The following is a 23,141-nucleotide window of genomic DNA, read 5'->3' as shown; positions in this document are numbered from 1 at the left end:
GGGAGGAGAGAGAGAAGGAGAGAAGTGCCGATCGGAAGGCTTGGAGCCCGGGAAGGAGGGGGGAGAGAGAGAGATGTCACAAGACCTTTGGGTGTGGTCCATCCATACAAACCTGGAGAGATACAACTGCGAACCTGTGCTGCCTGCTTTCCTGCCATTTTGAGCTTCTTTCAAAGGTTAAATTTAACCATGGGGGCAATACTGACAATGCCATACCTTGTGCGGGTCTTCTGCATCATGGTGCTATGTGGAAGACGATTGATTTGACTTCATCGCATCAGGAACATCAGAGCCCGTAGGGTGCTGGGCAGGAGGCCTTACCCACGTCGGGTATATCGAGACAGGCATTCATACCTGCACCTGAGTGATGCAGACTGTGTCAAAAGGCTGCGTTTCCGCAAAGAAGTTGCAACTGAGATCTGTGAATTGGTCAAAGCAGACCTGCAACCTAGAAGCATCAGGAGGACTGCTTTGTCAGTTGAAGTGAAGGTTACAGCTGCACTTTCATTCTATGCCTCTGGATCGTTTCAAGCTACACCTGGGGATGTATGCGCCATCTCTCAACATGCAACACATGTCTCCATTCGCCAGGTCATGGCTGCACTGTACGCACGGAGGAATGACTTCATCAAGTTCCCCATGACCGCCCAAGCAATGCGTGACAGGGCTGTGGACTTCTGCAGGATTGCTGGCTTCACAAAGGTACAGAACTGCATTGATTGTACCCACATCACCTTGCGAGCACCTTTGAAGGATTCTGAGATGTATAGGAATAGAAAAGTCTTCCACTCCATTAATGTGCAGCTCGTGTGTGACAACATGCATCGTATCATTTCAGTCGATGCAAGATACTCTGGGAGCACCCATGATGTGTTAATCCTACCCGAAAGCATTATATCTGCCATGTTTCAGCAGTGCCAGAAGGGCAGAGCTGGCTGCTGAGAGACAAAGGGTACGGCCTCGCCACCTGGCTCATGACGCCCTTACCCGTAACCCGGACGGAAGCTGACCGGGAATACAACATGTCGCACATTGCGACGCGCAGCATCATTGAGAGGACCATTGGCATATTGAAACAGCGTTTCCGATGCCTGGACCATTCTGGAGGCTACTTGCTGTACTCCCTGAGATTGTTGGTCAGTTCACTGTTGTGTGCTGCCTGCTGCATAACTTAGCCATCATGAGGCAGCAGCAGCTGGTAGTGGAAGACCCACCTGCGGTGAGAGTGGTTGATGATAATGATGTGGAAGATGCAGGTGATGAGCAGGAGGAGGAGGAGGAGGATGATGCCATGCAAGTGCCTGAGGCCGGAGTGTGCAGTTTTGGTTTCCATATTTACGAAAGGATATACTTGCTGTGGAGGCAGTTCAGAGAAGGTTCACTAGGTTGATTCCGGGGATGAAGGGGTTGACTTATGAGGAAAGGTTGAGTAGGTTGGGCCTCTACTCATTGGAATTCAGAAGAATGAGAGGTGGTCTTATCGAAATGTATAAGATTATGAGGGGGCTTGACAAGGTGGATGCAGAGAGGATGTTTCCACTGATAGGGGAGACTAGAACTAGAGGGCATGATCTTAGAATAAGGGACCGCCCATTTAAAACTGAGATGAGGAGGAATTTCTTCTCTCAGAGGGTTGTAAATCTGTGGAATTTGCTGCCTCAAAGAGCTGTGGAAGCTGGGATATTGAATAAATTTAAGACAGAAATAGACAGTTTCTTAAACGATAAGGGGATAAGGGGTTATGGGGAGCGGGCAGGGAAGTGGAGCTGAGTCCCTGATCAGATCAGCCATGATCTTATTGAATGGCGGAGCAGGCTCGAGGGGCCTTATGGCCTACTCCTGTTCCTATTTATTATGTTCTTATGACGTTGGAGGAGGGCGGGCCATCGTGCCCCTTTAACGATTACTCGAGCCTTGCTCCAGCAGCTCATCCATGAACGCATTACTGATGTCTGAGGACTCAGCGAAAACCATTCCACATGGACATGTTTGGAGCTGTTCCATTGTGTTTTGTTTTGTTAATGGAACATTATTCAGTTTTAATGTAAAATATATTTGATTAAAAAGTTTACAATGTACTTAACTTAACTTTAGTAAAATTATTCTTGTACCAAACTTTAGTTTATAACAACAACAACAACAGCAGCAGCAAAGAAAGGCTGCACCCATCTCTCATCCTCCTTATTCTAAGACCGCCCGCTGCGCTTGGTCTTGAAGCCTTCACCATCCCTGCCTGCAGGCGATGGTGCAGTGTTTCTGGGCTTGGTACCAAGCTTATTCCTTCTAACATCTCGGGTACTGCGCACCTCTTGAGAGTGGGGGGGCATCAGCATCAGGCGGCAAGTTGGAAGGCTCGGCTTTGGGCTCTTCAGAGACTGGTGTGGAGATTGGAGTGGGAGTAGCAGTTGATTCTATCAATGAGCGCGGGGTCTGGGCATGTTCCCTTATTGCAGCAGCTAACTCCAACATACCACCCCTCATGCGCCCTGACAGTGTCCCAACGGCCTGCAACATTCCCTCCCTCATGTTGAGCAAAACTGTCTGAGCTACCTGCAACATTCCCTCCCTCATTGCCAGTGATGTGGTTTGCACTATCTCTGACATTCCCTCCCTCATGGCCACTATTCCCTCACTGATGGTCCCATTTCTCGTGTCATTGCTGTTACTTCTCCCGACAGTCCCGCTACCTCATCACTCACCCCATTGATGGCATCCAGGAATGATCGGGTAAGGTAAATGATCGGGTAAGGTCAATGATCTCTGCACTCAATGACATCATCTGAACCACATCTGTTAGATCCTGCACCTCAGGAGAGCATGATGGAGCTCTCCTTCCTCTCCTCTCCACGGGTGTGCCTCGCACCCCACCACTGGGACCTGCAGCCTGGGACGTTGGGGCCCTGGGTGTGCCTCGCTGCACCCCACCACTGGGACCTGCAGTCTGGGACGTTGGGGCCCTGGGTGTGCCTCGCTGCACCCCACCACTGGGACCTGCAGTCTGGGACGTTGGGGCCCTGGGTGTGCCTCGCTGTACCCCACCACTGGGACCTGCAGTCTGGGACGTTGGGGCCCTGGGTGTGCCTCGCTGCACCTCACCACTGGGACCTGCAGTCTGGGACGTTGGGGCCCTGGGTGTGCCTCGCTGCACCCCACCACTGGGACCTGCAGTCTGGGACGTTGGGGCCCTGGGTGTGCCTTGCTGTACCCCACTACTGGGACCTGCAGCCTGGGACGTTTGGGCCCTGGGTGTGCCTCGCTGTACCCCACCACTGGGACCTGCAGCCTGGGACGTTGGGGCCCTGGGTGTGCCTCGCTGTACCCCACCACTGGGACCTGCAGCCTGTCACTTTAAATCTGTGCTCCCTGGTTATTGACCTCTCTGCTAAGGAAAACAGGTCCTTCCTATTCACTCTACCCAGGCCCCTCATAATTTTATACACCTCAATAACGTCTCCCCTCAGCCTCCTCTCTGTTCCAAAGAAAAGAACCCCAGCCTATCCAATCTTTCCTCGTAGCTAAAATTCTCCAGTACAGGCAACGAGAATAGCCGCCTTCTGTGATGTAACCATTCCATGATTCTATGAATCTATAAATCCCACCATGGCATCTGGGAATTTGAATTCAACTTACAAAAACCTGGAAATAAAATGTTGGGAATCATTAAAAGTGTCCATGAAGCTGTCAGATTATCGTTAAAAATCCAACTGGTACATTAATGCACCGAGAAAGCCTGCCGACCTTACCTGGTCTGGGCCTCCTGTCTAGCTCAGAGGCGTGGACCATATACAGCAGACGCCTCAAATCACTGGAGAAATATCACCAACGATGTCTCCGCAAGATCCTGCAAATCCCCTGGGAGGACAGACGCACCAACGTCAGTGTTCTCGATTAGGCCAAGATCCCCAGCATCGAAGCACTGACCACACTCGACCAGCTCCGTTGGGCGAGCCACATTGTTCGCATGCCCGACACAAGACTCCCAAAGCAAGCGCTCTACTCGGAACTCCTACACGGCAAGCGAGCCCCAGGTGGGCAGAGGAAATGTTTCAAGGACACCCTCAAAGCCGCCCTGATAAAATGCAACATCCCCACTGACACCTGGGAGTCCCTGGCCAAAGACCGCCCTAAGTGGAGGGAAAGCATCCGGGAGGGTGCTGAGCACCTCGAGTCTCGTTACCGAGAGCATGCAGAAAGCAAGCGCAGGCAGCGGAAGGAGCATGTAGCAAACCAGACTCCCCACCCATCTTTCCTCCAATCACTGTCTGTTCCACCTGTGACAGAGACTGTAATTCCAGTATTGGACTATCTCACCTGAGAACTCACTTTTAGAGTGGAAGCAAGTCTTCCTCGATTTCGAGGGATTGCCTATGTTGACATGTGACTCCAATCCTTCACCAATGTGTTTGACTCTTGTAATGTATTTGCTTCATGGGTTCTTTGCTTGAGAATTCATAGCAACACATTGCTATTAAGAACTTGTTGGTTTGTTAGCAAAAGGTTTAATAATCACACTACACATTATCAGTTCATCCACCAGGCTCACAACCACCTGCCCCATCGTGGATCCCCCGAGCCCAACTGGCTGAGGTTTTATTGAGTCTTGTGAACATCACCTGATGGGCTAAGCCACTCCCAACTCAACAGCTCTACAACTATTTTGTTGTTGAACATTAATACAAGTGCCCCCTGATTAAAGGGGGGCACTAAAACTGACAAACTTAAACAAATTAAACTTTAGACATTAAACGGTCAAATTAAAATTTGGTTGCCGGGTGTGATGATGCACTCCAGTCCCTCCAGCGCCCACCTCTTGCATGTTCCATCTCCAGGGACTTCAACAGTTCTACAAACCTGGAAGCATACATTACAACTCTTAACTGCCCACTAAAGTGGCCCAGAAAACCACTCAGTTATATCAACTTCCCACCCAGCAGTTCAAGGAAGAAGACCCATAACCACCATCTTCTCAGGGTACCTAGGGATGGGTAATCAATGCCGGGCCTGGCCAGCGACACCCACAACCCAAGGGTGAATTTTACAAAGGCCACTGTAGTAGAACCGGTCAGTTCAGTAAAGACAGAGTGGCAGGTGAGTGAGTCTTGGCATGGGGCTGGATGAAGGGGTCGGAGATGCGACCAGTGAGGAGAGCTTTGGGGAGTAGCGAGGCTGAGGAAGGGGTAAAGACCGGCAATGCTGCACAGGTAGACTGAAGGGGGGCTTTTGGCAATGGACAGAGTGTGGGGGTTTTGAGGCTCAGCTCGAATCAGAGTCAAAAGCGAGACCGAGGTGGTCACCAGCTGAAAGTCTAGGTGGGTCTACTCGTCTGAGCATGGGCCTGTGTGGCCTGTCCATGTGTTTCCTCATCACCTGCCAGTCCTTCCTGGGTTTGACGTGAATGCGCATGTCAGTGGTTGGCCTGGTTACATGTGTGACCTGCCCAGGTTAGCTTTGGGCTTTGCTTGAAGCAATCACGGCTGCCTACTCTCCACAGGTCCAACCTATATAAACACAGATCTGCCTTTTTTTTCTTTTGACAACAGACAACAATGGCGATATAAGTAAAATTAGGACTCTTTTACCTCGTTAAAGGAACATATATGTTGTCGTTATCTTGCTGTCGCTTCTAAACATCCTCCTTACCCTACTTCCCCATCCCCAACTACCAACCACTACTGTCCCCAATGGGCCTGTTTTGCTATGCCTCACCTGGAACTGCTTGGTACTGCAAGTCTGCAATCCCCAAAGGAGTGAAAGCCCGCACCGTAATTGACCTGCTTAGAAGAAAGACTTGCATTTATATAGCGCCTTCACAACTAGAGTCAAAAACGAGACCGAGGTGGTCACCAGCTGAAAGTCTAGGTGGGTTTACTCGTCTGAGCATGGGCCTGTGTGGCCTGTCCATGTGCTTCCTCGTCTCCTGCCAGTCCTTCCTGGTTTTGATGTCAATGCGCATGTCGCTGGTTGGCCTGGTTACATGTGTGACCTGCCCAGGTTAGCTTTGGGCTTTACAGCCAATTGTAATAGGGAAGCTAGGTAAGTGCATGAAGGGGAAAGGAGTGGAAAGATATATTGCTGGGCAACGTCCCCCTACGTACCAATAAACACACCAATATCAGTGTTCTCGCTCAGGCCAACTTCCCCACCGGCACGGACCACACTCGACCAGCTCCGTTGGGCAGGGCCACATCGTCTGCATGCCCGACACAAGACTCCCAAAGCAAGCGTTCTACTCGGAACTCCTACACAGCAAGCGAGCCCCAGTTGGGCAGAGGAAATGTTTCAAGGACACCCTCAAAGCCTCCCTGATAAAATGCAACATCCCCACTGACACCTGGGAGTCCCTGGCCAAAGACCGCCCTAAGTGGAGGAAGAGCATCTGGGAGGGCGCTGAGCACCTCGAGTCTCGTCGCCGAGAGCATGCAGAAATCAAGCGCAGGCAGCGGAAGGAGCGTGCGGCAAACCAGACTCCCCGCCCACCCTTTCCTTCAACCACTGTCTGTCCCACCTGTGACAGGGACTGTAATTCCTGTATTGGACTGTTCGGTCACCTGAGGACTCACTTTTAGAGTGAAAGCAAGTCTTCCTCGATTCCGAGGGACTGCCTATGATGATGATGAAGGTGCGTGGCCGTGCATCAATCCGGAGGTCCCGCGTAGGCCGTTGCGGCTGAAAGATCTGCCGTACAGCAAATTTTCACCCACAAAGAAAAATTAGAGGGAAGATTATTGGTCGGGTGAGATGAAGTAAAGCGAGTGGCAGGATGCTCCTGTGGAGCATGAACACCAGCACAGACCTGTTGGGCCGAATAGCCATGCCTTAGTGCAGAAACAGATTAACAAGAATGGTTCCAGGAATGAGGGACTTCAGTTACGTGGATAGACTGGAGAAGCTGGGGGTTGTTCTCCTTGGAGCAGAGAAGGTCGAGAGGAGATTTGATCGAGGTGTTTAAAATCATGAGGGGGTCTAGACAGAGTAGAGAGAGAGAAACTGTTCCCATTGGCGGAAGGGTCGAGAACCAGATTTAAGGTGATTGGCAGAAGAACCAAAGGCGACAGGAGGAAAAACCTTCTTGTGCAGCGAGGGGTTAGGATCTGGAAGATGCTGCATGAAAGGGTGGTGAAGGCGGACTCAATCGTGGCTTTCAAAGGGGAACTGGATAAGTACCTAAAGGAAAAAAAGTTGCAAGGCTACGGGGAAAGGGCAGAGGGAGTGGGACTAGCTGAAGATCCCGACCTGATTAGAAGAAAGAAAGACTTGCGTTTATACAGCGCATTTCATGGCCAGCTTAATGACATCCTTCAGTGCTGTAACCATTCTATGATTCTAAAAAAAAATTATATATTATCTAATCCTCCATACATTTTGTATCATCGTAATTATATGTTTTGAATATATAATGGCGGATATGTAATTACATGTTTGCTCTGTGGCTCCTAATGCACGGGTTGGGAGCTATTGTTAAATGTTAAATGGGAAGATTGTTTCTGTGGGCTCTGAGTCTAATTCCAATCACAATAAATTGAAATGCATTTCAGCCAAGATGTGGCTCTCTAAACTGTGGCTCGTGGTTGCTATGGGTACCGCCAAGGGCTGCTGATAAAAGACCTCACATCCACCACGTCTTCGAATCGTTTCTCTGCTCAGTTCCATGGGTCTCTGTCAGATTCTGCAAACAAGTCACTGATTCCTTTCATGTTTTCTTTTATCTGCGCTCCTCCGACTCGACTGAGGTATCACGTCTCACAGCAACGAAAATCAGAGCGTCGTTGCGAGAGGAAAGCAGTCAGGGGGGGCCGAGGGAGAAACGGGTTGCATGCGTGCCACAGTTAGGCGGATGGGGCAGTTGATTGATGGGCGAATACCTAAATAGACAGATAAATACAGGCAGACAGTAAGATGGACACACACAGAGAAAGTCAGACAGAGGTACAGATATAAACAGGTGGGCAGACTCACAGACAGAGACAAACCGAGATAGATAACAAGAGAGATAGATATTTAGATACATTGATAGACTGATAGGATGCAATAGATATAGAGATGGATGGCCATATAACAACATCCCCGTAACACATCCCCAGATACAATTGACACCGAGCCAAAGAAGAAAAGAAACACTTGCAATTACATAGCGCCTTCATGATCTCGGGCCGTCCCAAAGTGCTTTACAGCCAATGAAGTACTTGTGACGGTCTAATCACTGTGGGCGCTGAGCACCTCGAGTCTCGTCGCCGAGAGCATGCAGAAACCAAGCGCAGGCAGCGGAAAGCGCGGGCGGCAAACCAGTCCCACACACCCTTTCCTTCAACGACTATCTGTCCCACCTGTGACAGAGACTGTTCAGTCACATAAGAACTCATTTTTAGAGTGGAAGCAAGTCTGCCTCGATTCCGAGGGACTGCCTATGATGATGAGAGTCACTGTGGGAAACGCAGCAGCCAATTTGCACATAGCAAACTCCCACAGTCAGCAATGTGATAATGGCCAGATAATCTGTTTTGTTGGATGTCGGTTGAGGGATAAATATTGGCCGGAACACTCGGCCGCTCCATTGATTCCCAAGGATCACTCGATACAAATTTCCATCGGGCCTGTCAATAGGCAAGGGCACTTTCAATTGTGTTCTGGTGTGTCTGGGAGAAGCAGGAGGCCATTTGTCCCTCCCACTCTCCCTGCCCCTGCAGAAGTCCGCAGCTTACAGTTCTAATCTCCATATTATAACATTTTTAACAGAGGCATGAATAAACGTGCGAAATGGAAGTGTAGAGGAGCAGAGGTAGCGAGGGGTACAAATATTCAAATTGCTAAAAGTAGCGAGGCAGGTTAATAAGGCCATAAAAAAAAGCGCAAACCAGGAATCGGGGTTGATTTGTAAAGGGATCGAATTGAAAAGCAGCGAAGTTATGTTAAACTTGTGAAGAACTTTGGTTAGACCACACCTGCAGGGGATGAATTTTCGGCTCGTTGCTGCCTCTGTTTTCACCCTGGAGGGTTAGTAATGGTGAAGGTGATCTCTTCCAGGTGGATGGCCAGCTTCCAGCGCCCCACCGGGGTTTTCGGGGACGGTATATGCGGAGCACGGAGCATTACCGCCCGGGAGAAGCGAGCCGGTGTGCAACGCCCCTGGTTGTGACACTGGCTCGATTTTCGGCTCCTGCCCAATCTGTAGCGCTGCGTAGAGCACCCCCTGTGAAAGCGGGCACTCCAACCTATACCGGCCGCAGTGAGGTAAGGCGGAGTGTTTGCTGGTGCTGTTGGGGAGGGTTTAAACTAAAAAGGCAGGGGGATGGGAATCTACGCAGGAAGGCAGAGGGAAGTAAAAAAGGGGGCAGAAGCAAAAGGTAGGAAGGAGAAAAGCAAGAGTGGAGGACAGAGAAATCAAGGGCAAAAATCAAAAAGGGCCACATTACAACATAATTCTAAAAGGACAAAGAGTGTTAAAAAAAAAGCCTGAAGGCCCTGAGTCTCAATGCGAGGAGCATTCGTAATAAGGTGGATGAATTGACTGCGCAGATAGCTGTTAACGGATATGATGTAATTGGGATTACGGAGACATGGCTCCAAGGTAACCAAGGCTGGGAACTCAGCATCCAGGGGTATTCAATATTCAGGAAGGGCAGACAGGAGGGAAAAGGAGGTGGGGTAGCGTTGCTGGTTAAAGAGGAGATTAACGCAATAGTAAGGAAGGACATTAGCGTGGATGATGTGGAATCTATATGGGTAGAGCTGCGAAACACCAAAGGACAGAAAACGTTAGAGGGAGTGGTGTACAGTAGTGGGGAGGTTGGAGATGGCATCAAACAGGAAATTAGGGATGCGTGCAATAAGGATATAGCAGTTATCATGGGTGACTTTAATCTGCATATAGATTGGACTAACCAAACTGGTAGCACTGCTCTGGAGGAGGATTTCCTGGAGTGTATAAGGGATGGTTTTCTAAACCAATATGTCGAGGAACCAACTAGAGAGTTGGCCATCCTAGACTGGGTCTTGTGTAACGAGAAAGGATTAAGTAGCAATCTGTTCATGCAGGGCCCCTTGGGGAAGAGTGACCATAATATGGTAGAATTCTTCATTAAGATGGAGAATGACACAGTTAATTCTGAGACTAGGGTCCTGAACTTAAGGAAGGGAAACTTCAATGGTATGAGACATGAATTGGCTCGGATAGACTGGCGAATGATACTTAAAGGGTTGACGGTGGATAGGCAATGGCAGACATTTAAATATCACATGGATGAACTCCAACAATTGTACATACCTGTGTGGCGTAAGAATAAAAAAGGGAAGGTAGCTCAACCGTGGCTAACAATAGAAATTAGGGAAAGTGTTAAATCCAAGGAAGAGGCATATAAATTGGCCAGAAAAAGCAGCAAAACTGAAGACGAGGAGAAATTTAGAATTCAGGGGAGGAGGACTAAGGGTTTAATTAAGAGGGGGGAAACAGAGTATGAGAGTAAGCTTGCAAGGAACATTAAAAACTGACTGCAAAAGCTTCTATAGATATGTGAAGAGAAAATGATTAGTGGAGGCTAAAGTAGGTCCCTTGCTGTCAGAATCAGGTGAATTTATAATGGGGAACAAGGAAATGGCAGTCCAATTGAACAAATACTTTGGTTCTGTCTTCACTAAGGAAGACACGAATAAGCTCCAAAAAATACTAGGGGACCGAGGGTCTAGCGAGAAGGGGGAACTGAGGGAAATCCTTATTAGTCAGGAAATGGTGTTAGGGAAATTGAAGGGACTGAATGCCGATAAATCCCCAGGGCCTGATAGTCTGCATCCCAGAGTACTTAAGCAAGTGGCCCTAGAAATAGTAGATGCATTGGTGGTCATTTTCCAACATTCCATGGACTCTGGTTCAGTTCCTATGGATTGGATGATAGCTTATATAACCCCACTTTTTAAAAAAGGAGAGAGAGAAAACAAGGAATTATAGACCTGTTAGCCTGACATCGTTGGTGGGGAAAATGTTGGAATCAATTATTAAAGATGTAATAGCAGCGCATTTGGAAAGCAGTGACAGGATCGTTCCAAGTCAGCATGGATTTATGAAAAGGAAATCATGCTTGACAAACCTTCTAGAGTTTTTTGAGGATGTAACTAGTAGAGTGGACAAGTGGGAGCTGGTGGATGTGATGTATTTAGACTTCCAAAAGGCTTTTGACAAGGTCCCACATAAAAGATTAATGTGCAAAATTAAAGCACATGTTATTGGGGGTAATGTACTGACGTAAATAGAGAACTGGTTGGCAGGCAGGAAGCAGATAAGGAATAAACGGGTCCTTTTCAGAATGGCAGGCAGTGACTGGTGGGATACCGCAAGGTTCAGTGCAGGGACCCCAGTTATTTACAATATACATTAATGATTTAGACGAAGGAGAATGTAATATCTCCAAGTTTGCAGATGACACTAAGCTGGGTGGCAGTGTGAGTTGTGAGAAGGATGCTAAGAAGCTGCAGGGTGACTTGAACAGATTAGGTGAGTGGATAAATACATGGCAGTTGCAGTATAATGTGGATAAATGTGAGGTTATACACTTTGGTGGTAAAAACAGAAAGACAGACTATTATCTGAATGGCGACAGGTTAGGAAAAGGGGAGGTGAAAGGAGACCTGGGTGTCATGGTACATCAGTCATTGAAAGTTGGCATGCAGGTACAGCAGGCGGTGAAGAAGGCAAATGGCATGTTGGCATAGCGACAGGATTCGGGTATAGGAGCAGGGAGATCTTACTACAGTTATACAGGGCATTGGTAAGGCCACACCTTGAATATTGTGTACAGTTTTGGTCTCCTAATCTGAGGAAGGACATTCTTGCTCAGAGGGAGTGCAGTGAAGGTTCACCAGACTGATTCCCCGAATGACAGGACTGACATATAAATAAAGACTTCATCGACTAGGCTTGTATTCAATGGAATTCAGAAGAATAGAAACATAGAAACATAGAAAATAGGTGCAGGAGCAGGCCATTCAGCCCTTCTAGCCTGCACCGCCATTCAATGAGTTCATGGCTGAACATGAAACTTCAGTACCCCCTTCCTGCTTTCTCGCCATAACCCTTGATCCCCCGAGTAGTAAGGACTTCATCTAACTCCCTTTTGAATATATTTAGTGAATTGGCCTCAACTACTTTCTGTGGTAGAGAATTCCACAGGTTCACCACTCTCTGGGTGAAGAAGTTTCTCCTCATCTCGGTCCTAAATGGCTTACCCCTTATCCTCAGACTGTGACCCCTGGTTCTGGACTTCCCCAACATTGGGAACATTCTTTCTGCATCTAACCTGTCTAAACCCGTCAGAATTTTAAACGTTTCTATGAGGTCCCCTCTCATTCTTCTGAACTCCAGTGAATACAAGCCCAATTGATCCAATCTTTCTTGATAGGTCAGTCCCGCCATCCCGGGAATCAGTCTGGTGAACCTTCGCTGCACTCCCTCAATAGCAAGAATGTCCTTCCTCAAGTTAGGAGACCAAAACTGTACACAATACTCCAGGTGTGGCCTCACCAAGGCCCTGTACAACTGTAGCAACACCTCCCTGCCCCTGTATTCAAATCCCCTCGCTATGAAGGCCAACATGCCATTTGCTTTCTTAACCGCCTGCTGTACCTGCATGCCAACCTTCAATGACTGATGTACCATGACACCCAGGTCTCGTTGCACCTTCCCTTTTCCTAATCTGTCACCATTCAGATAATAGTCTGTCTCTCTGTTTTTACCACCAAAGTGGATAACCTCACATTTATCCACATTATACTTCATCTGCCATGCATTTGCCCACTCACCTAACCTATCCAAGTCACTCTGCAGCCTAATAGCATCCTCCTCGCAGCTCACACTGCCACCCAACTTAGTATCATCCGCAAATTTGGAGATACTGCATTTAATCCCTTCGTCTAAATCATTAATGTACAATGTAAACAGCTGGGGCCCCAGCACAGAACCTTGCGGCACTCCACTAGTCACTGCCTGCCATTCTGAAAAGTACCCGTTTACTCCTACTCTTTGCTTCCTGTCTGACAACCAGTTCTCAATCCACGTCAGCACACTACCCCCAATCCCATGTGCTTTAACTTTGCACATTAATCTCTTGTGTGGGACCTTGTCGAAAGCCTTCTGAAAGTCCAAATATACCACATCAACTGGTTCTCCTTTGTCCACTTTACTGGAAACATCCTCAAAAAATTCCAGAAGATTTGTCAAGCATGATTTCCCTTTCACAAATCCATGCTGACTTGGACCTATCATGTCACCATTTTCCAGATGCACTGCTATGACATCCTTAATAATTGATTCCATCATTTTACCCACTACTGAGGTCAGGCTGACCGGTCTATAATTCCCTGTTTTCTCTCTCCCTCCTTTTTTAAAAAGTGGGGTTACATTGGCTACCCTCCACTCCATAGGAACTGATCCAGAGTCAATGGAATGTTGGAAAATGACTGTCAATGCATCCGCTATTTCCAAGGCCACCTCCTTAAGTACTCTAGGATGCAGGCCATCAGGCCCTGGGGATTTATCTGCCTTCAATCCCATCAATTTCCCCAACACAATTTCCCGACTAATAAAGATTTCCCTCAGTTCCTCTTCCTTACTAGACCCTCTGACCCCTTTTATATCCGGAAGGTTGTTTGTATCCTCCTTAGTGAATACCGAACCAAAGTACTTGTTCAATTGATCCGCCATTTCTTTGTTCCCCGTTATGACTTCCCCTGATTCTGACTGCAGGGGACCTACGTTTGTCTTCACCAACCTTTTTCTCTTTACATACCTATAGAAACTTTTGCAATCCGCCTTAATGTTCCCTGCAAGCTTCTTCTCGTACTCCATTTTCCCTGTCCTAATCAAACCCTTTGTCCTCCTCTGCTGAGTTCTAAATTTCTCCCAGTCCCCAGGTTCGCTGCTATTTCTGGCCAATTTGTATGCCACTTCCTTGGCTTTAATACTATCCCTGATTTCCCTAGATAGCCACGGTTGAGCCACCTTCCCCTTTTTATTTTTACGCCAGACAGGAATGTACAATTGTTGTACTTCATCCATGCGGTCTCTAAATGTCTGCCATTGCCCATCCACAGTCAACCCCCTAAGTATCATTCGCCAATCTATCCTAGCCAATTCACGCCTCATACCTTCAAAGTTACCCTTCTTTAAGTTCTGGACCATGGTCTCTGAAATTACTGTTTCATTCTCCATCCTAATGCAGAATTCCACCATATTATGGTCACTCTTCCCCAAGGGGCCTCGCACAATGAGATTGCTAATTAATCCTCTCTCATTACACAACACCCAGTCTAAGATGGCCTCCCCCCTAGTTGGTTCCTCAACATATTGGTCTAGAAAACCATCCCTTATGCACTCCAGGAAATCCTCCTCCACCGTATTGCTTCCAGTTTGGCTAGCCCAATCTATGTGCATATTAAAGTCACCCATTATAACTGCTACACCTTTATTGCATGCACCCCTAATTTCCTGTTTGATGCCCTCCCCAACATCCCTATTACTGTTTGGAGGTCTGTACACAACTCCTACTAACGTTTTTTGCCCTTTGGTGTTCTGCAGCTCTACCCATATAGATTCCACATCATCCAAGCTAATGTCTTTCCTAACTATTGCATTAATCTCCTCTTTAACCAGCAATGCTACCCCACCTCCTTTTCCTTTTATTCTATCCTTCCTGAATGTTGAATACCCCTGAATGTTGAGTTCCCAGCCCTGATCATCCTGGAGCCACGTCTCCGTAATCCCAATCACATCATATTTGTTAACATCTATTTGCACAATTAATTCATCCACCTTATTGCGGATACTCCTTGCATTAAGACACAAAGCCTTCAGGCTTGTTTTATTAACACCCTTTGTCCTTTTAGAATTTTGCTGTACAGTGGCCCTTTTTGTTCTTTGCCTTGGGTTTCTCTGCCCTACACTTTTCCTCATCTCCTTTCTGTCTTTTGCTTTTGGCTCCTTTTTGTTTCCCTCTGTCTCCCTGCATTGGTTCCCATCCCCCTGCCATATTAGTTTAGAGGGGATCTCATAGAAACATATAAAATTCTGACGGGATTGGACAGGTTAGATGCGGGAAGAATGTTCCCAATGTTGGGCAAGTCCAGAAACAGGGGTCACAGTCTAAGGATAACGGGTAAGCCATTTAGGACCGAGATGAGGAGAAATTTCTTCACTCAGAGAGTTGTGGGCATGTGGATTTCTCTACGCAGAAAGTTGTTGAGGCCAGTTCTTTAGATATATTCAAGAGGGATTTAGATGTGACACTCACAGCTAAAGGGATCAAGGGATATGGAGAGAAAGCAGGAATGGGATAGTAAAATGCATGATCAGCCATGATCATATTGAATGGTGGTGCAGGCTCAAAGGGCCGAATGTCCTACTCCTGCACCTATTTTCTATGTTTCTATGTTTCTATGTGACAGATTAGGAAAATGGGAGGTGCAACGAGACCTGGGTGTCATGGTACATCAGTCATTGAAGGTTGGCATGCAGGTACAGCAGGCGGTGAAGAAGGCAAATGGTATGTTGGCCTTCATAGCGAGAGGATTTGAGTATAGGAGCAGGGAAGTCTTGCTGCAGTTGTACAGGGCCTTGGTGAGGCCACACCTTGAATATTGTGTACAGTTTTGGTCTCCTAATCTGAGGAAGGATATTCTTGCTATTGAGGGAGTGCAGCAAAGGTTCACCAGACTGATTCCCGGGATGGCAGGACTGACATATGAAGAAAGACTGGATTGATTAGGCTTATATTCACTGGAATTTAGAAGAATGAGAGGGGATCTCATAGAAACATATAAAATTCGGACGGGATTAGACTGGCTAGATGCAGGAAGAATGTTTCCGATGTTGAGGAAGTCCAGAACCAGGTGTCACAGTCTAAGGATAAGGGGTAAGCCATTTAGGACCGAGATGAGCAGAAACTTCTTCACTCAGAAAATTGTGAACCTGTGGAATTCTCTACCACAGAAAGTTGTTGAGGCCAGTTTGTTAGATATATTCAAAATGGAGTTAGATGTGGCCCTTACGGCTAAAGGGATCAAGGGGTATGGAGAGAAAGCAGGAATGGGGTACTAAAGTTGCATGATCAGCCGTGATCATATTGAATGGCGGTGCAGGCTCGAAGGGCCGAATGGCCTACTCCTGCACCTATTTTCTATGTTTCTATATTTCTATGAAATGGGCCCATGTCTGACTGATGTCATAAGAACATAAGAAATCATAGAATCATGGAATATTACAGCACGGAAGGAGCCCATACGGCCCATCTTGCCTGTGCCGGCTCTTTGGTGGAGCTATCCAATTCATTCCACTCTCCACTCCCCCTTCCCACCGTGCTCTTTCTCCATTGTCCAGTAATTATTTTCCCTTCAAGCATTTATCCAATTTCCTTTTCAAAGTTATGATGGAACCTACTTCCATCGTCCTTTCGTGCAATGGATTCCAGATCACAACGACACGCTGTGTAATAAAATGTTTCCTCATGTAACCTAGAAACATAGAAATTTACAGCGCAGAAGATGGCCATTTCGGCCTATTGTGTCCGCGCCGGCCGACAAAGAGCCCCACGGCCCTCGGTCAGCAGCCCTGAAGGTTATATATAAACCTATGAACAATGAACAATGGTGGAAAGGCAAAGAGCACCCAGCCCAACCAGTCCGCCCCACAAAACTACGACACCCCTACCTCTTGTTCTTTTGCCAATCACCCTTACTTCTGTCCCCTCTGGTTACCAAAGCTTCTGCCATTGAAAAGAGTTTCTCATTATTTAATCTGACAAAACCATTCATGATCTTGGCCACCTCTATACCTCTCCACATAACTGCAGTCCCTCATCCCAGGAACCATTCTATTAAATCTCTTCAGCCTCTCAAGGCCTTGATATAGGAGCAGGAGTCGGCCATTCGGCCCTTTGAGCCTGCTCCGCTATTCAATGAGATCATGGCTGATCTTCTACCTTAACTCCACTTTCCTGCACTCTCCCCATATCCCTTGATTCTCTTAATATCCAAAAATCTCTCGATCTCTGCCTTGAATATATTTAACGACTGAGCCTCCACAGGGTAGAGAATTCCAAAAATTCACCATCCACTGAGTGAAGAAATTTCTCCTCATCTCAGTCCTAAATGGCCGACCATTTATTCTCAGACTGTGACCCCTGGTTCTAGACTCCCCAGCCAGGGGGAACATCCTCCCTGCATCTACCATGTCAAGCCCTGTAAGAATTTTGTAGGTGTCAATGAGATCACCTCTCATTCTTCTACACTCTAGAGTATAACAGTCTAGCCTACACAACCTCTCCTCATAAGACAATTCCCCCCATCCCAGGAATCAGTCTGGCGAACTGTTGCACTCCCTCTATGGAAAGTATATCCTTCCTGCATGTCCTTCAATGTGAACAAGTGAAGAGTTATGCATTTCAGTTTGGGAAACTCCATGTTAAAACCGTGCAGGGGCACCAGCGAAAGGTTATGGAGCAGGAGAGTGACCTTGGCGGGGAGGTCAAAGCTGATAAATAAATACATAGTTGGTCCACATGCAGCATGATAAAGCCACTGGGAAGTCAAATGAAGTTTTTAGGTTCTATTTCTAGAACAATATGACATCAAACTAATGATACCGTACTTGAAGTACTCGATCTGCTTTTGGTCCCTACATATCATGGGGCTTATCAAGGCCCCAGAGGTGGTCCAGAGAAGGGGTGACCAATTGATACCCAGTTCTAAGGTTGTTAACTATCAGGATAGGCTGCAGGAGTTAGGACTACTTTCATTTGGTGTTAGCTGTGGCTCAGTGGGTAGCACCACTGTCTCTGTGTCTGAATATTGTGGGTTCAAGTCCCACTCCAGGAACATGAGCACAGAAATCTCAGTTGACACTCCAGTGCAGTACTGAGAGAGTACTGCACTGTTGGATGAGACGTTAAACCAAGGCCCTGTCCTCCTCCTCCTCAGGTGGATGTAAAAGATCCCATGGCACTATTTTGAAGAAGAGCTGGGGAGTTATCCCCTGTGTCCTGATCAATATTTATCCCTCAATCAACATCACTTAATCAGGTGATCATTATCACATTGCTGTTTCTGGGAGCTTGCTGTGCGCATATTGGCTGCCGCATTTCCTACATTATAACAGTGACTACACTCCAAGAGTACTTCATTGGCTGTGAAGTGCTTTGGCACATCCTGAGGTCATGAAAGGTGCTATAGAAATGCAAATCTTACTTTTTTATTTAAAATAAACCTGTGATTGAAGGTTTTTAAATGCTGTAGGTGGTTCTGATCAGTTGGAATGAAATGGTAGAACCAGAGGAAGATTAGATAAGGAGTTGGTTAGATGTCAAAAAGCATTTTTAAAGAGAGTCATCATCCTGAAATTGGATTTCCTGCAATCCTTGTGAAGGGAGCCAGATGAACTCTGAAAAGAGGAAAATATTTTTGTTTAGGGAACGGTAGCAGAGTGGTGTTTTACTGCACTAATAATCCAGAAGCCTGGACTAATGATCTGAAGATGTGAGGTCAAATCCCACCTCAGCATCTGAGGAATCTAAATTAAATTAAATAATCCGGTACAAAAAGCTAGTGTCAGTAATAAGAACATAAGAAATAGGAGCAGGAATCGGCCATTTGGCCCATCGAGCCTGCTCCGCCATTCAATAAGACCATGGCTGATCTGATCATGGACTCAGCTCCACTTCCCTGCCCGCTCCCCATAACCCTTTACTCCCTTATCGCTCAAAAATCTATCTATTTCCACCTTAAATATATTCAATGACCCAGCCTCCACAGCTCTCTGGGGCAGAGAATTCCACAGATTTACAACCCTCTGAGAGAAGAAATTCCTCCTCATCTCAATTTTAAATGGGCATCTTATTCTAAGACCATGTCCCCTAGTTTTAGATTCCCCTATGAGTGGAAATATCATCTCTGCATCCACCCTGTCAAGCCCCCTCATTATCTTATAAGTTTCAGTAAGATCACCTCTCAATCTTCTGAACTCCAATGTGTATAGGCTCAACCTACACAACCTATCCTCATAAGTCAACCCCCTCATCTCCAGAATCAACCTAGTGAACCTTCTCTGAACAGCCTCCAATACAAGTATATCCAGTTGTATCTTGGGTATTCCTTGCCACTGGACCAGGACCTAGCTCTGTCAAGCCCGTGTGGTGGCTGGTGTGCAACGGCCACCACACGTTAAAAAAAATCCACTCACAGGCATCTTCCACCCTTCAGGATGTAGTTCGGGTCCATCATTGAAACACCTGTGAACTCAGTCTTTTTTTGGCGTGGAAGCAAGTCATCCTCGACATGAGGGACTGCCTATGATGATGATGATCCTTCCTTAAATACGGAGACCAAAACTGAACGCAGTACTCCAGGTGTGGCCTCACCAATACCCTGTACAGTTGTAGCAGGACTTCTCTGCTTTCATACTCTATCCCCCTTGCAATAAAGGCCAACATTACATTTGCCTTCCTGATTACTTGCTATACCTGCATACTAACGTTTTGTGTTTCATGCACAAGGACCCCCAGGTCTCTCTGTACTGCAGCACTTTGCAATTTTTCTCCATTGAAATTATAATTTGCTTTTCTATTATTTCTGCTGAAGTGGATAACCTCACACTTTCCCATGGTGACCATGAAACTAACGGATTGTCATAAAAGCCCATCTGGTTCACCTATCTCCTTTAGGGAAGGAATTCTGTTGTCCTTGCCACCCACAGCTCTGTGGTTGATTCTTAGCTGTCCTTCTGAAATGGCCTAGCAAGCCATGCAGTTATTCAAGGGCAATTGGGGATGGACAATAAATGCTGGCCTTGCCAGTGCCGCCCACATCCCATGAACGAATATTTTTTTTAAACATTTCAAGTTATACAAGTGTCAGCTGTGGCTTATTGGATAGCACATTCACCTCTGAGTCAGAAGGATGTGTTCAAGTCCCATTCCCAGAGACTTGAACACAAAACTCAGTGCTGAGGGAGTGCTGCACTGTCAGAGGTGCCGTCTTTCGGATGTGATGTTAAACTGAGGCTCCGTCTGCTCTCCCAAGTGGATGTAAAAGATTCCATGGCACTATTTCGAAGAAGAGCAGGGGAGTTATCCCCAGCGTCTTTGTCAATATTTATCCCTTAATCAACATAACTGCAAAAACTATTATCTGGTCATTATCACATTGCTGTTTGTGGGAGCTTGCTGTGCCAAAATTGGCTGCCACGTTTCCCACATTACAACAGTGACTACACTCCAAAAGTACTTCAGTCTCTGTAAAGTGCTTTGAGACATCTGGAGGTCATGACAGCCGCGATATAAATTTAAATCTTTCTTTTTAAAAAAAAGTTAAGTTGTGGGATAGCTAAAAATGATGATAGCACAGTCTCTTGGAACTTGTTTGATCGCTTTAGAAGTTGAGAGATTGCATGAGCTAGGCTGGGGGGAGAGCAGGGGAGAACATACCCAGCATTGAAGCACTGACCGCACTTGACTAGCTCCATTGGGCAGACTCCCAAAGCAAGCGCTCCACTCAGAACTCCTACACGCCAAGCGAGCCCCAGGTGGGCAGAGGAAACATTCAAGAACACCCTCAAAGCCTCCCTGATAAACTGCAACATCCCCACCAACACTGGGAGTCCCTAGCCAAAGACCGCCCTAAGTAGAGGAAGAGCTTCCGGGAAGGCGCTGAGCAACTCGATGCTCGTCGCCAACAGCATGCAGAAATCAAGATCAGACAGTGGAAGGAGCGTGCGGCAAACCAAACCACCCTTTCCTCCTATGACTGTCCCACCTGTGATAGAGACTGTTCAGTCACCTGAGAACTCACTTTTGGAGTGGAAGTAAGTCTTCCTCGATTTTGAGGGACTGCTTATGATGATGATGGTTGACGTGTACGGACCATGTCTATATGGGGCAGGCTTGATGGGCCAGTTGGTTCTTTTCTGCACTTTCCATATATTTAGGCAAGAATGACTTTCTTGTTGGCTCTGCCCCCCTGCAGCAGTGTTGAACAATACCAGCCTTCGTGTGTTGTGGGAGAGAGGGCTACCCTCCTCACAAACACGTCATCAAATGGGAGATTGGGTACTCTGCTGCCTTGCCACTCACATGGCAACAACTTGCATTTAAATAGCACCTTTAATGTAGTAAAACATCACATAAGGAGATTTTAGAGCACATAGGAACACAGGAACAGGAGTCGGCCACTGAGCCCCTCGAGCCTGTTCCACAATTCAATGAGATCGTGGCTGATCTGCGACCTAACTCCATATACCCACCTTTGCCCCTTATCTCTTAAAACTTTTAGTTAACAAAAAGCTTTCAATCTCCCATTTAAAATTAACAAGTGATCTGGCATCAATTGCCATTTGCAGAAGAGAATTCCAAACTTCTACCAGCCTTCGAGTGTAGAAGTGTTTCCTAATTTCACTCCTGAAAGGTCTGACTCTAATTTTTAGCCTGTGCCCCCCAAGTCCTAGACTCCCCAAACCAGCGAAAAACTACCCTATGTTCCCCTTAATATCTAGAAAACTTTGATCAGATCACCCCTTGTTGACCTTCTAAATTCGAGGGAGTACAACACTCGTTTGCTGAATCTCTCCTCGTAACTTAACCCTTGGAGTCCGGGTATCACTCTGGTAAACCTACGCTGCACTCCCTCCAAGGCCAATATATCCTCCCTCAGGTGTGGTGCCCAGAACTGCTCACAGTACTCCAGCTGTGGTCTAACCAGGGCTTTTTACAGCTGCAGCATAACCTCTACCCCCTTTGTCCTCTCGATAAAAAGGCCAGCATTCCATTAGCCTGTTTGATTATTTTCTGTACCGGTTCATAACATTTTAATGGTCTATGTACCTTTGGACTTAGTCTCTTTGGATGCCCACTGTTATTGCTTTTCACCATTTAGACCCTGATCTCTCCTTTTTAGTTCCAAAGTGGATGGCCTCACATTTTCCTGTATGGAAATCTAGTTTAGCCACAGTTTTGCCCATTCTCTTAACCTGTCGATATCCCTTTGCGATTTTGTGCTTTCATCTATACTGCCAACAATATCGCCTATCTTTGTGTCATTGGCAAATTTGGATTTATGGCTTTCTATGCCATCATCTAAATCGTTAGTAAATACTGTGCATAGTTGAGGCCTAAAAACTGATCCCTGCAGGACAATCCCTGCTGCCAATTTGAGTGGCTACCCATTATCCCTACTCTCTGGGGGAAATGTTGCCCTTTTTTATAGGCCCATTTGGGCATCCTTCAGCAAAAACATATGACCATGACAAGTAGCGAGTACAGGTTCAGATCAGACTGACAGCTGGTGTGTGCAAACAGCTCTTCAGCTTACTATCTTGCTCCCTCTTTTTCTCTCTTCTAGAACCGCCAAGAGTTTATACATACTTGGGAGCTCTTCACTCCACCATCTGCGCTAGGGGCTTGTCAGGTCTTGCTTTTATCCTCTTGTTAGGGGTGGATCTTGGGTAAAATATGGACAGGACGATATAATCTAGAGGTTCCACTTAAAGCAAGGTGCCCAATGGCATGTCGAGTTCTTTGTCTTAACTTACAGATGAAAACCCTCCGCTAAGGGGTCTTATGCTTTTCTTTATGTGTCTTTCCAGTTTATACATTCTGAAGGCCAATCCATCTGAATTCCTCTTATCTCTTCCATCTTTGTCCTCCCAAGGCTAGAGTCTCTTATCTCATACTCATTTTCCAGGAAAGTGAAACTTAAGCAGTCCCAGTAAAACATAACTTATACATTAACCTCTTACTTGTCTCGAGCTCTAATATAATCATCTCAGCACAGTATTATTCATGTCACAAGTTCATTCGCACAACCATATACATTTTAGGTACGTCTAATTTCTGACAGTCTCCTTCCTCTGTCACCCTTGGCAACAGTCGCTAATGGGTTGTGAGGCCTTTCGGAAGACTTTCAAAATTGTTTCACCCCAGTTATATCAGTTTCCCCCTCCCTTTAAATGTTCCCCAACTCATTTCTGCGTCCATCATTAATGTACAGTCAGCCTTGTTTTCAATTTGCTCCATGGTCTCACCCATCCCTATCTCTGTAACCTTCTCCAGCCCTACAACCCTCCAAGATCTCTATGCTCCTCCAATTCTGGCCTCTTGCTTGTCCCACGATTTTTA

Source organism: Pristiophorus japonicus, chromosome 2, assembly GCF_044704955.1.
Source record: "Pristiophorus japonicus isolate sPriJap1 chromosome 2, sPriJap1.hap1, whole genome shotgun sequence".
Classification (NCBI taxonomy): domain Eukaryota; kingdom Metazoa; phylum Chordata; class Chondrichthyes; family Pristiophoridae; genus Pristiophorus; species Pristiophorus japonicus.
The sequence above is the reverse complement of the archived record's forward strand: the minus strand, read 5'-3'. Positions refer to the sequence as shown.